The sequence below is a fragment of the Mesoplodon mirus genome (assembly GCF_964341445.2).
Source record: "Mesoplodon mirus genome assembly, chromosome: 3".
NCBI classification, from domain to species: Eukaryota; Metazoa; Chordata; class Mammalia; order Artiodactyla; family Ziphiidae; genus Mesoplodon; species Mesoplodon mirus.
Genome location: NC_138978.1, coordinates 122607700 through 122620879, shown reverse-complemented (window position 1 = coordinate 122620879; position 13180 = coordinate 122607700). Strand labels below are relative to the sequence as shown.

The 13180-nt window shown below is 38.6% G+C and overlaps 1 pseudogene across 1 annotated transcript; it reads right to left on the bottom strand.

Annotated features, from left to right (window-relative positions):
* Positions 1-224: 224 nt before the first annotated feature.
* On the bottom strand, positions 225-1114 carry LOC309799223 (olfactory receptor 10J1-like; annotated as a pseudogene). Its single transcript has one exon. The product of its transcript is annotated as an olfactory receptor 10J1-like (transcript).
* Between the last annotated feature and the right edge of the window lie 12066 nt (positions 1115-13180).

Here is a 13180-nt window from a genome sequence, read left to right as displayed (position 1 = left end):
GACAATGGGTGTCTTTGAGTGACTTTTGCTTTTATTTATGTTAACAAAAGGTTGAGGAAGTGAAAATCAATTATTAGAGGCTAGACCCCAGCTCCCTGGCCATGATGTGTGAGACTTCACTAATCATCTGAAATCTTGGTTCTGTAACTTTACCTATATAGGCTTCCTCCTGGAAGGCATGCACACCTATTTGGGTAGGGATTTCATCTTAGGAAAGGGATTTCCTACCACAGAGCATCCTGGACTTCTTTGTTTCTTAGACTATACGCAACAGGGTTTAGTAAAGGTGTGATGACAGTGTAGGTCACTGAGATCATCCTTGGTGTTCTCTGACTTGGGCTTGGGGTAGGGAGTGGAGGCACAACCATAGTGGACAATGACCACAGTGAGGTAGGAGGCACAGATGGCAAAGGTCTTCTTCCAGCCCTCAGCTGAGGTGATCTTGAGAATGGTGGAAATAATGAGGATGTAGGAGATGAAGAGGAAGGTTGCAGGGCCTGTAATGACCAAGAGGCTGATAATTAAGGTCAGGATATCATTGATGATTGTGGTAGCACAGGCCAGGTCCAACACAGGTTGAACATCGCAGAAAAAATGCTCAATCAGTGACTTGCAAAAGGGCAGTCTGAAAATGGCCACAGCCTGAACCAGCGAAAGTGAGAACCCCGTGGCACAGACTGAGGATGCCAGCCTGGCACAGACCCTCCAGTTCATGATGATCGAGTAATAACGTGGCAGTTGGCCGCATAGCAAGCATACCCCTTTACTGCCAATAGGAGGCAGTTGGTGATGACAAAGCCAAGGAAGAAAAAAAACTGAGTCCCAGAGCCCTCCAGGGAAGTGGATTGGCTCAGACCTACAGGGCTGGAAAGCATGCGAGGGATGATGACCAGGGAGTAGAAAGTCTCTGATAGGAGAGGACACTTAGAAATAAGTACATGGGGGTGTGGAGGTGATGGTCAATGCGGATTACAGTCACAATGATGACATTGCCAGCCAGAGTTAGAATATACATGGTGAGAAACGCCACAAAGAGTGTGAGCTGATGTTCTTGGAAGTGGGAGAAAACTTGGAAAACAAACTCTCTTACCTCTGTGTGGTTGGCTGTCCTCATTGAAGATCTCAGGTCTGAAAGACAAAGTCAGTACCACCTCTTTGGACCAGACACTGCCCTGCCCTCTGGTGAACACACTGGCCAGAGCAAAGACTCAACACCACAAAGACCCAGTTCAAAACTTCATGAATCAACTGCCTTTTCCAGGGACATGGCAGACTAGGCCTAGAACTGGAATTAAAGATACAGAGAATTTGAGCAACACTATTTAAAAGTTTGAGGTAAAGCATTCTTTTCAAGTACTCTTGGGTCATGTAAAAAATGACAACCTATGTATGGCTCATGAAATTGGTCTCAATTTTTTCTCAAAACTGGATTTTCTTAAAATGTAGACCACAGTCTCAGGCCAGAGTGTAATTAAGCTAGAAATTGTCACAAAAAGGAACTTGAAAAATTACAAATAGTTGATAATCTAACCAATGGTTCAAAGAGGAACTAATAATGGAAGTTAGAAAATATTTAGAATTAAAGAATAATAAAAGAATTATGTACCAAAACATGTACAATGCATTTGTTTTTTTTTTTATTTTTATTTATTTTTTTATTAGTTTCTGCTTTATAACAAAGTGAATCAGTCATACATATACATCTGTTCCCACATCCCTTCCCTCATGCATCTCCCTCCCTCCCACCCTCCCCATCCCACCCCTCCAGGCGGTCACAAAGCACCGAGCTGATCTCCCTGTGCTCTGCGGCTGCTTCCCACTATCTATCTACCTTACGTTTGGTAGTGTATATATGTCCATGCCTCTCTTTCACTTTGTCACAGCTTACCCTTCCCCCTCCCCATATCCACAAGTCCATTCTCAAGTAGGTCTGTGTCTTTATTCCCGTTTTACCCCTAGGTTCTTCATGACATTTTTTTTTTTTAAATTCCGTATATATGTGTTAGCATACGGTATTTGTCTTTCTCTTTCTGACTTACTTCACTCTGTATGACAGACTCTAGGTCTATCCACCTCATTACAAACAGGTCAGTTTCGTTTCTTTTTATGGCTGAGTAATATTCCATTGTATATATGTGCCACATCTTCTTTATCCATTCATCCGATGATGGACACTTAGGTTGTTTCCAGCTCCGGGCTATTGTGAATAGAGCTGCAATGAACATTTTGGTACATGTCTCTTTTTGAATTACGGTTTTCTCAGGGTATATGCCTAGTAGTGGGATTGCTGGGTCATATGGTAGTTCTATTTGTAGTTTTTTAAGGAAACTCCATACTGTTCTCCATAGTGGCTGTACCAATTCACATTCCCACCAGCAGTGCAAGAGTGTTCCCTTTTCTCCACACCCTTTCCAGCATTTACTGTTTCTAGATTTCTTGATGATGGCCATTCTGACTGGTGTGAGATGATATCTCATTGTAGTTTTGATTTGCATTTCTCTAATGATTAATGATGTTGAGCATTCTTTCATGTGTTTGTTGGCAGTCTGTATATCTTCTTTGGAGAAATGCCTATTTAAGTCTTCTGCCCATTTTTGGATTGGGTTGTTTGTTTTTTTGTTATTGAGCTGCATGAGCTGTTTATAAATTTTGGAGATTAATCCTTTGTCAGTTGCTTCATTTGTAAATATTTTCTCCCATTCTGAGGTTGTCTTTTGGTCTTCTTTATGGTTTCCTTTGCTGTGCAAAAGCTTTGAAGTTTCATTAGGTCCCATGTGTTTATCTTTGTTTTTATTTCCATTTCTCTAGGAGGTGGGTCCAAAAGGATCTTGCTGTGATTTATGTCATAGAGTGTTCTACCTATGTTTTCCTCTAAGAGTTTGATAGTTTCTGGCCTTACATTTAAGTCTTTAATCCATTTTGAGCTTATTTTTGTGTATGGTGTTAGGGAATGATCTAATCTCAAACTTTTACATGTCCCTGTCCAGTTTTCCCAGCACCACTTATTGAAGAGGCTGTCCTTTCTCCACTGTACATTCCTGCCTCCTTTATCAAAGATAAGGTGGCCATATGTGCGTGGGTTTATCTCTGGGCTTTCTATCCTGATCCACTGATCTATCTTTCTGTTTTTATGCCAGTACCACACTGTCTTGGTTACTGTAGCTTTGTAGTATAGTCTGAAGTCAGGGAGCCTGATTCCTCCAGCTCCGTTTTTCGTTCTCAAGATTGCTTTGGCTATTCGGGGTCTTTTGTTTTTCCAAACAAATTTTGAAATATTTTGTTCTAGTTCTGTGAAAAATGCCAGTGGTCGTTTGATAGGGATTGCATTGAATCTGTAGATTGCTTTGGGTAGTAGAGTCATTTTCACAATATTGATTCTTCCAATCCAGGAGCATGGTATATCTCTCCATCTATTTGTATCATCTTTAATTTCTTTCATCAGTGTCTTATAATTTTCTGCATACAGGTCTTTTGTCTCCTTAGGTAGGTTTATTCCTAGATATTTTATTCTTTTTGTTGCAATGGTAAATGGGAGTGTTTTCTTGATTTCATTTTCAGATTTTTCATCATTAGTGTACAGGAATGCCAGAGATTTCTGTACATTAATTTTGTATCCTGCTACTTTACCAAATTCATTGATTAGCTCTAGTAGTTTTTCGGTAGCATCTTTAGGATTCTCTATGTATAGTATCATGTCATCTGCAAACAGTGACAGCTTTACTTCTTCTTTTCCAATTTGGATTCCTTTTATTTCCTTTTCTTCTCTGATTGCTGTGGCTAAAACTTCCAAAACTATGTTGAATAAGAGTGGTGAGAGTGGGCAGCCTTGTCTTGTTCCCGATCTTAGTGGAAATGGGTTCAGTTTTTCACCATTGAGGACAATGTTGGCTGTGGGTTTGTCATATATGGCCTTTATTATGTTGAGGAAATTTCCCTCTATGCCTGCTTTCTGCAGGGTTTTTATCATAAATGGGTGTTGAATTTTGTCGAAAGCTTTCTCTGCATCTATTGAGATGATCATATGGTTTTTCTCCTTCAACTTGTTAATATGGTGTATCACATTGATTGATTTGCGTATATTGAAGAATCCTTGCATTCCTGGAATAAACCCCACTTGATCATGGTGTATGATCCTTTTAATGTGCTGTTGGATTCTGTTTGCTAGTATTTTGTTGAGGATTTTTGCATCTATGTTCATCAGTGATATTGGCCTGTAGTTTTCTTTCTTTGTGACATCCTTGTCTGGTTTTGGTATCAAGGTGATGGTGGCCTCGTAGAATGAGTTTGGGAGTGTTCCTCCCTCTGCTATATTTTGGAAGAGTTTGAGAAGGATAGGTGTTAGCTCTTCTCTAAATGCTTGATAGAATTCGCCTGTGAAGCCATCTGGTCCTGGGCTTTTGTTTGTTGGAAGATTTTTTATCACAGTTTCAATTTCAGTGCTTGTGATTGGTCTGTTCATATTTTCTATTTCTTCCTGATTCAGTCTTGGCAGGTTGTGCATTTCTAAGAATTTGTCCATCTCTTCCAGGTTGTCCATTTTATTGGCATAGAGTTGCTTATAGTAATCTCTCATGATCTTTTGTATTTCTGTAGTGTCAGTTGTTACTTCTCCTTTTTCATTTCTAATTCTATTGATTTGAGTCTTCTCCCTTTTTTTCTTGATGAGTGTGGCTAATGGTTTATCAATTTTGTTTATCTTCTCAAAGAACCAGCTTTTAGTTTTATTGATCTTTGCTATCGTTTCCTTCATTTCTTTTTCATTTATTTCTGATCTGATTTTTATGATTTCTTTCCTTCTGCTAACTTTGGGATGTTTTTGTTCTTCTTTCTCTAATTGCTTTAGGTGCAAGGTTAGGTTGTTTATTCGAGATGTTTCCTGTTTCTTAAGGTGGGATTGTATTGCTATAAACTTCCCTCTTAGAACTGCTTTTGCTGCATCCCATAGGTTTTGGGTCGTCGTGTCTCCATTGTCATTTGTTTCTAGGTATTTTTTAATTTCCTCTTTGATTTCTTCAGTGATCACTTCGTTATTAAGTAGTGTATTGTTTAGCCTCCATGTGTTTGTATTTTTTACAGCTCTTTTCCTGTAATTGATATCTAGTCTCATAGCATTGTGGTCAGAAAAGATACTTGATACAATTTCAATTTTCTTAAATTTACCAAGGCTTGATTTGTGACCCAAGGTATGATCTATCCTGGAGAATGTTCCATGAGCACTTGAGAAAAATGTGTATTCTGTTGTTTTTGGATGGAATGTCCTATAAATATCAATTAAGTCCATCTTGTTTAATGTATCATTTAAAGCTTGTGTTTCCTTATTTATTTTCATTTTGGATGGTCTGTCCTTTGGTGAAAGTGGGGTGTTAAAGTCCCCTACTATGAGTGTGTTACTGTCGATTTCTCCTTTTATGGCTGTTAGTATTTGCCTTATGTATTGAGGTGCTCCTATGTTTGGTGCATAAATATTTACAATTGTTATATCTTCTTCTTGGATCGATCCCTTGATCATTATGTAGTGTCCTTCTTTGTCTCTTCTAGTAGTCTTTATTTTAAAGTCTATTTTGTCTGATATGATAATTGCTACTCCAGCTTTCTTTTGGTTTCCATTTGCATGGAATATCTTTTTCCATCCCCTTACTTTCAGTCTGTATGTGTCTCTAGGTCTGAAGTGGGTCTCTTGTAGACAGCATATATATGGGTCTTGTTTTTGTATCCATTCAGCCAATCTGTGTCTTTTGGTGGGAGCATTTAGTCCATTTACATTTAAGGTAATTATCGATATGTATGTTCCTATTCCCATTTTCTTAATTGTTTTGGGTTTGTTATTGTAGGTCTTTTCCTTCGTTGTGTTTCTTGCCTAGAGAAGTTCCTTTAGCATTTGTTGTAAAGCTGGTTTGGTGGTGCTGAACTCTCTCAGCTTTTGCTTGTCTGTAAACGTTTTAATTTCTCCATCAAATCTGAATGAGATCCTTGCTGGTTAGAGTAATCTTGGTTGCAGGTTTTTCTCTTTCATCACTTTAATTATGTCCTGCCACTCCCTTCTGGCTTGTAGAGTTTCTGCTGAGAGATCAGCTGTTATCCTGATGGGGATTCCCTTGTGTGTTATTTGTTGTTTTTGCCTTGCTGCTTTTAATATGATTTCTTTGTGTTTAATTTTTGACAGTTTGATTAATATGTGTCTTGGCGTATTTCTCCTTGGATTTATTCTGTATGGGACTCTCTGTGCCTCCTGGACTTGATTAACTATTTCCTTTCCCATATTGGGGAAGTTTTCAACTATAATCTCTTCAAATATTTTCTCAGTCCCTTTCTTTTTCTCTTCTTCTTCTGGAACCCCTATAATTCGAATGTTGGTGCATTTAATGTTGTCCCAGAGGTCTCTGAGACTGTCCTCTGTTCTTTTCATTCTTTTTTCTTTATTTTGCTCTGAAGCAGTTATTTCCACTGTTTTATCTTCCACCTCACTTATCCGTTCTTCTGCCTCAGTTATTCTGCTATTGATCCCATCTAGAGTATTTTTTATTTCATGTATTGTGTTTTTAATTGATGCTTGATTCATCTTTAGTTCTTCTAGGTCCTTGTTAACTGTTTCTTGCATTTTGTCTATTCTATTTCCAAGATTTTGGATCTGGGAAATAGAATCTTGGATCATCTTTACCATCATTATTCTGAATTCTTTTTCAGGTAGACTGCCTATTACCTCTTCATTTGTTAGGTCTGGTGGGTTTTTATCTTGCTCCTTCTCCTGCTGTGTGTTTTTCTGTCTTCTCATTTTGCTTATGTTACTGTGTTTGGGGTCTCCTTTTTGCAGGCTGCAGGTTCGTAGTTCCCGTTGTTTTTGGTGTCTGTCCCCAGTGGCTAAGGTTGGTTTAGTGGGTTGTGTAGGCTTCCTGGTGGAGGGGACTAGTGCCTGTGTTCTGGTGGATGAGGCTGGATCTTGTCTTTCTGGTGGGCAGGTCCACGTCTGGTGGTGTGTTTTGGGGTGTCTGCGGACTTTTTATGATTTTAGGCCGCCTCTCTGCTAATGGGTGGCGTTGTGTTCCTGTCTTGCTAGTTGTTTGTCATAGGGTGTCCAGCACTGTAGCTTGCTGGTCGTTGAGTGAAGCTGGGTGCTGGTGTTGAGATGGAGATCTTGGGAAGATTTTCGCCGTTTGATATTATGTGGAGCTGGGAGGTCTCTTGTGGACCAGTGTCCTGAAGTTGGCTCTCCCACCTCAGAGGCACTGCACTGACTCCTGGCTCCTCAATTTGGGATGATTTGTTGTCCATTCATGTATTCCACAGATGCAGGGTACATCAAGTTGATTGTGGAGCTTTAATCCGCTGCTTCTGAGGCTGCTGGGAGAGGTTTCCCTTTCTCTCCTTTGTTCTCACAGCTCCTGGGTCTCAGCTTTGGATTTGGCCCCGCCTCTGCGTGTAGGTCGCCAGAGGGCGTCTGTTCTTCACTCAGACAGGACAGGGTTAAAGGAGCAGCCGCTTCAGGGACTCTGGCTCACTCAGGCCGGGCGGGAGGGAGCGGCATGGAGTGCGGGGCGAGCCTGCAGGGGCAAAGGTCGGCGTGACGTTGCACCAGCCCGAGGCGCACTGTGCGTTCTCCCAGGGAAGCCGCCCCTGGATCCCGGGACCCCGGCAGTGGTGGGCTAAACAGGCTCCCGGAAGTGCGGTGTGGGCAGTGACCTGCGCTCGCACACAGGCTTCTTGGCGGCAGCAGCAGCAGCCCCAGCGTCCCACGCCCGTCACTGGGCTCCGCGCTTTCAGTCGCGACTCGCGCCCGTCTGTGGAGCCCCTTTAAGCAGCGCTCTTAATCCCCTCTCCTCACGCACCAGGAAACCAAGAGGGAAGAAAAAGTATCTTGCCTCTTCGGCAGCTCTAGAGTTTTCCCGGACTCCCTCCCGGCTAGCTGTGGCACATTAGCCCCCTTCAGGCTGAGTTCTCGCCGCCAGCCCCAGTCCTCTCCCTGCGCTCTGACCGAAGCCCGAGCCTCAGCTTCCAGCGCCGCCCGCCCCGGCGGGCGAGCAGACAAGCCTCTCGGGCTGGTGAGTGCCGCTCGGCACCGATCCTCTGTGCGGGAATCTCTCCGCTTTGCCCTACCCAGGTATGTGGGGAGTTTCTTGCCTTTTGGGAGGTCTGGGGTCTTCTGTCAGCGTTCAGTAGGTGTTCTGTAGGAGTTGTTCCACGTGTAGCTGTATTTCTGGTGTATCCGTGGGGAGGAAGGTGATCTCCGCATCTTACTCTTCCGCCATCTATGTACAATGCATTTGGAACATAATTAGAGGAAAGTTCGTAGTTTAAAATGCTTGTTTGTTACAATTTTTTTAAAGGCTGAAAATTAATGAGTAGAGCATCCATCCTAAGAAGTTATAAAAATAAGATAAAAAAAAGACAGTAGAAGGAAAAAAATAATGACACAATGTTAATAATATATAAAAGAAAGATAAAACAGACAAGGTCCACAAGGGTAAAAGTTTATAAACTTTAGGTAAACTGCTAGTGAAACTGATGAAGAAAAAAAAAGAGGACATAAACTCCAGTATGAATTAATAAAGGGACACAATAACAGAAGTTTCAGACACAAAAAGATGAAGAGCAATATTATGAACAACTTAATATCAATACATTTTTAAACTTCAATGAAATGGATGCATTTCTAGAAAAATAATTACTTACCAATATTGAATGAAGAAGAAGATATTTGAAAACTACTGGAAATAAAGACAGTAATAAAAAATCTACAAATAAACCTCCAGGCCAAGAACAATTTATGAATACATGCTATAAAACATTCAAGGATAAATTAATTTCAGTCTTACACAAACTATGTTTGGTAATAGAAAAAAGATGGTATAGGGGAGCAAAAGAGACCAAAATGTGTCTCTTTAGCATGAGGATTAATTTAGGCTGATTATTTTTTTAATAAATTTCTTTTATTTATTTATTTTTGGGTGCATTTCTTCATTGCTGCCCATGGGCTTTCTCTAGTTGCTGTGAGCAGGGGCTACTCTTCATTGCAGTGCATGGGTTTCTCATTGCAGTGGCTTCTCTTGTTACAGAGCACGGGCTCTAGGTGTGTGGGCTTCAGTAGTTGTGGCACATGGGCTCAATAGTTGTTGTTCATGGGCTCTAGAGTGCAGGCTCGCTAGTTGTGGCGCACGAGCTTATTTGCTCCATGGCATGTGGGATCTTCCTGGACCAGGGATTGAACCCGTGTCCCCTGCATTGGCAGGTGGATTCTTAACCACTGTGCCACTAGGGAAGCCCTAGGTTGATTATTTTTAAGGTCCAAAGACTCAGGAAGAATCTTTGACCTTTCCTCTAACTGACTAAAAGAATGTAGATGGAGGACTTGTTCCAGGAAGGGGGATAGCACAATAGATAACTATGGTATGAACCAGGTATGGTAGACAGGGAGGAAACTAGAAAAGTCTGCTTGTTAAAATTTCTGAGTCCCATTGTTTCTGCCTGGCCCAGCAAGCATTTGTTTACCAAACATTTGCTTTTCCATCTCCTTGTGAATTGCCTTTCTCTCCTTTGAAGTCCCAAACCAATACTCCCAACATTGTCTTCATTCTTTGGCTGCAGATGGTATTTAAGATGAGAGTTTTAGCCATTTTGCTGAGTTAATCAGTTTTCCTGAATCTCTCCCATGTATACATGTTATTAAACTTTTGTTTGGTTTTCTCTCACTAATATGTCTCAGGTCAATTTAATTCTTAGACCAGCCAGAAGAACCTTGAAGAGTAGAGGAAACTTTCTTCCTTCCTGACTAGGGAATACTTCTTACCTCATTTTTTGCAGCTGGAATTATCTTGACACCAAATTTATCAGGCCAATCTCATGCACAGAAATAGATGCAAAATTCTTAAGCAAAATGTCACCAGACCACATCCAACAATGTATAAGATGGATATGTGACCAAGTTGGTTTTATTTTAGGATGCCAAGTTTGTTTAACATTAAAGCAGTCCAGTTATATATTTCCTCACATGAATTGTTTAAAGGAAAAGAGACATGATTATTTCAATAGCTGCCAAAAAGCATTTTTAAAATTCAGTGTCTACTTATAAGAGCCCTTAGTAAACAAACAATAAAAGATTTTCTTTAAGCTGATAAAACGTGTACAGCAATTCTTCAGCCAACATATACCTAGAGGTGACATACTGAAGGATTCTCTTTAAGATTAAGAACAAGATAAGGGTGACTGCTTTATCCACTTCTTTTCAACATTGAATATTGAATATTCTAGAATATTCTAATTTCTTGCCCAGTAAGGCAAGAAAAAAGGAATTAAAAATACAAGGATTGAGAAGGAAGAAATTCTTTATAGATGATATGGTTGTGAACATAGCAAATCTAAGAGAAGCTACTGATAACTTATTAGAATTATTAAGAGAGTTTAACAAGCTTTCTGGTATAAAATTTATATATAAAAATTCATCACATTTCTGTACATAAAAAAATTGATAGCAAATTAAATTTAAAAGGGCTATCACTTATAATAGCTTAAAGATATAAAATACCTAGGAATGAAGACCTTTATTAAGAAAATTACAAAACCTTAATAATGAACACTAAAGAAGACTGAAATGAATGGTGCAATACACAATGCTTATGAATTGGAAGATCTAATATTATGAAGATTCCAACTAATCAAAAATCCATGAATTCATACTCTATGAATTCTGTGCAATTCAATCAGAATTCCAAATGGATTGTTTTTGGTTGTTTGTTTGTTAGATTAACAACTGATCCTAAAATTTATGTGGAAGTACAAAGATCCAAGAGAAGCCAAAACACTATTAAAGGAGAAGAAGAAGAAGAGAGGGTTGCCTTTCAAATACCATTACTTATTATAAGGCTATAGGAATTAAGAAGGTATGGTATTGTCACAGGGATAAGTGGTCACACCAATGGGGAAAAAATGGAGTTCTGGTATATGGAAACTCTTTGCACCAGAGCTGGCATTGCAGATTGGTGGAAAGCACAGAGTCATCAATTAATGGTCTTAGAATAGTTGGTTTATCCATATGGGAAAAAATGAAATTAGATTAGCTTACACCATTTTAAAAAAATCAGTTTCAAATGTATTAAAAGGAAATGAACAAAACATCCTATGAAATGTCTAGAAGATAATATATGAGAATATTTTTAAAATTCGGGATAGTAGAAGATACAAAACATAAAAGAAAATAATGATAAATTTTTTTTTTTTTTTTTTTTTTTTTTTTTTTTTTTTGCTGTACGCGGGCCTCTCACTGCTGTGGCCTCTCCCGTTGCGGAGCACAGGCTCCGGACACACAGGCTCCGCGGCCATGGCTCGCGGGCCCAGCCGCTCCGCGGCACGTGGGATCCTCCGGGATCGGGGCACGAACCCGCGTCCCCTGCATCGGCAGGCGGACTCCCAACCACTGCGCCACCAGGGAAGCCCAATAATGATAAATTTTATTCCATGAAAATTAACTTCTATTTTTCAAAATAAGTCACAAGAAAAGAAAAAGGTAGAAACCAGAAAAAAACATTTACAATAAAATAACAGATAAAATAATAATATCTGAAACATCTAAAAATCAAAAAGATCAGCTTAATATAATGACAGTTTAAAAAGAAAACAGGAATTTTTTATGAGAGGAAATACAACTGGCATGTGAACAGATTTTTAACATCATTAATAGCCAGGGAAAAATAAGACCACAGACCACAAGCTAAGACCACAGACCATTTCACACTTATCAGATTGCAAAAAATCAAAACTATCACAGATATAGAGTAATGGAAGCTCCAGTTCCCTGTTAAAGGGAATGTGAACTGATAAAATTATTTTTGGAAAACAGGTAGAAATTACCTGTCAAAGCTGAAAATGAACATATCCTATGCAATTCTACCATTAGATATTTAACCCAGGAAATCTAAAGAATCACAGGCAAGATGATTAAAGCAAGTTTGTTTATTATAGAAAAATAAAACTGAAACAAACCATGTTTTTCAAAAGCAGAAAGGATATTTAAATTGAAGTAAATTCTTACAATGAAGTATTGTAGAACATTGAATGAATTAATTATAAAGCTGGGGTGGACAAACTACAACCCATAGGCCAGCTGTGCTTGTAAATAAGGCCTTATTAAAACACAGTCACACCCATTTTTTTTGTATTATATGTGATTGCTTTTGCACTAAATAGTAGAGTTAAATAGTGGCAAAAAAGACTGTATGGCCTGCGGAGACTAAAATATTTACTAACTGATCCTTTACAGAAAAAGTTTGCTGACTTCTGTTAAAGATCATTAAAGGTACTAATTACATTTTCACGAATCAACACGGATGAATCTCAAAATCGTAATGTTGAATAACAGAAGCAAATCAAAGATTGTATACATATGTTTGTGTATGTATTCCATTTATTTAATGTGCAAAAGAAGGCAAGATTAAATAATATATAGTTTAGAAATAAAAAATATGTTCTGTAAAGCAGTATATTCTTTAAAAACATGGGAAATTTAAAACATGGAAATTCTGTAACCTAAAATTCATGATAGTGACTATTTGGCATATATTTGAAGTACTTGAAAGTATTTGAAAGCATATGTGAGGCTTCTAGCTTTATGGTGATGTTCTGTTTCTTAGCTTCAGCAGAGGGTACCTAGGTATTTGTTTTGTTATTTTTCTTAAAATGTGCATTTGTTTTAATGCACAGTTAAGTGCACACCATATTTTACAATAAACATTTTAGTGTTATAATAAGAAAATTGTTCATGATATTGTTAAATGGAAGAAATGTTGCAAAATAGTAAAGGTCATATGATCCCAATATTGTAATGAAAAGCAAAGATATATACCCACATAAATGTGGATATGTACGTACAGGAAAAAGACTAAGAATATAGAAATGAATATATGTGCCATTTGTAAACAGAGACTAATACTAATGTAATTTTTTTTAATATATTGTTCAGCTTTTAAATGATGCATATGAAAAATTTTTAATTCAATGGAAAATAATAGGTTAAAAAGCAGGATATGGTATGGTATATGCAGAATTATCTCAACTAATTGAAAGTATGAATACAGAGAAAGCTAAATAGAAGTCATCAAAATATTAGTAGTGCATGATTCTGCATGGTATAACTCTGGGTGAATGTCTACTATCTCCTGATTTTTTTCAAAGTGTCCATGATGAATATGTACTA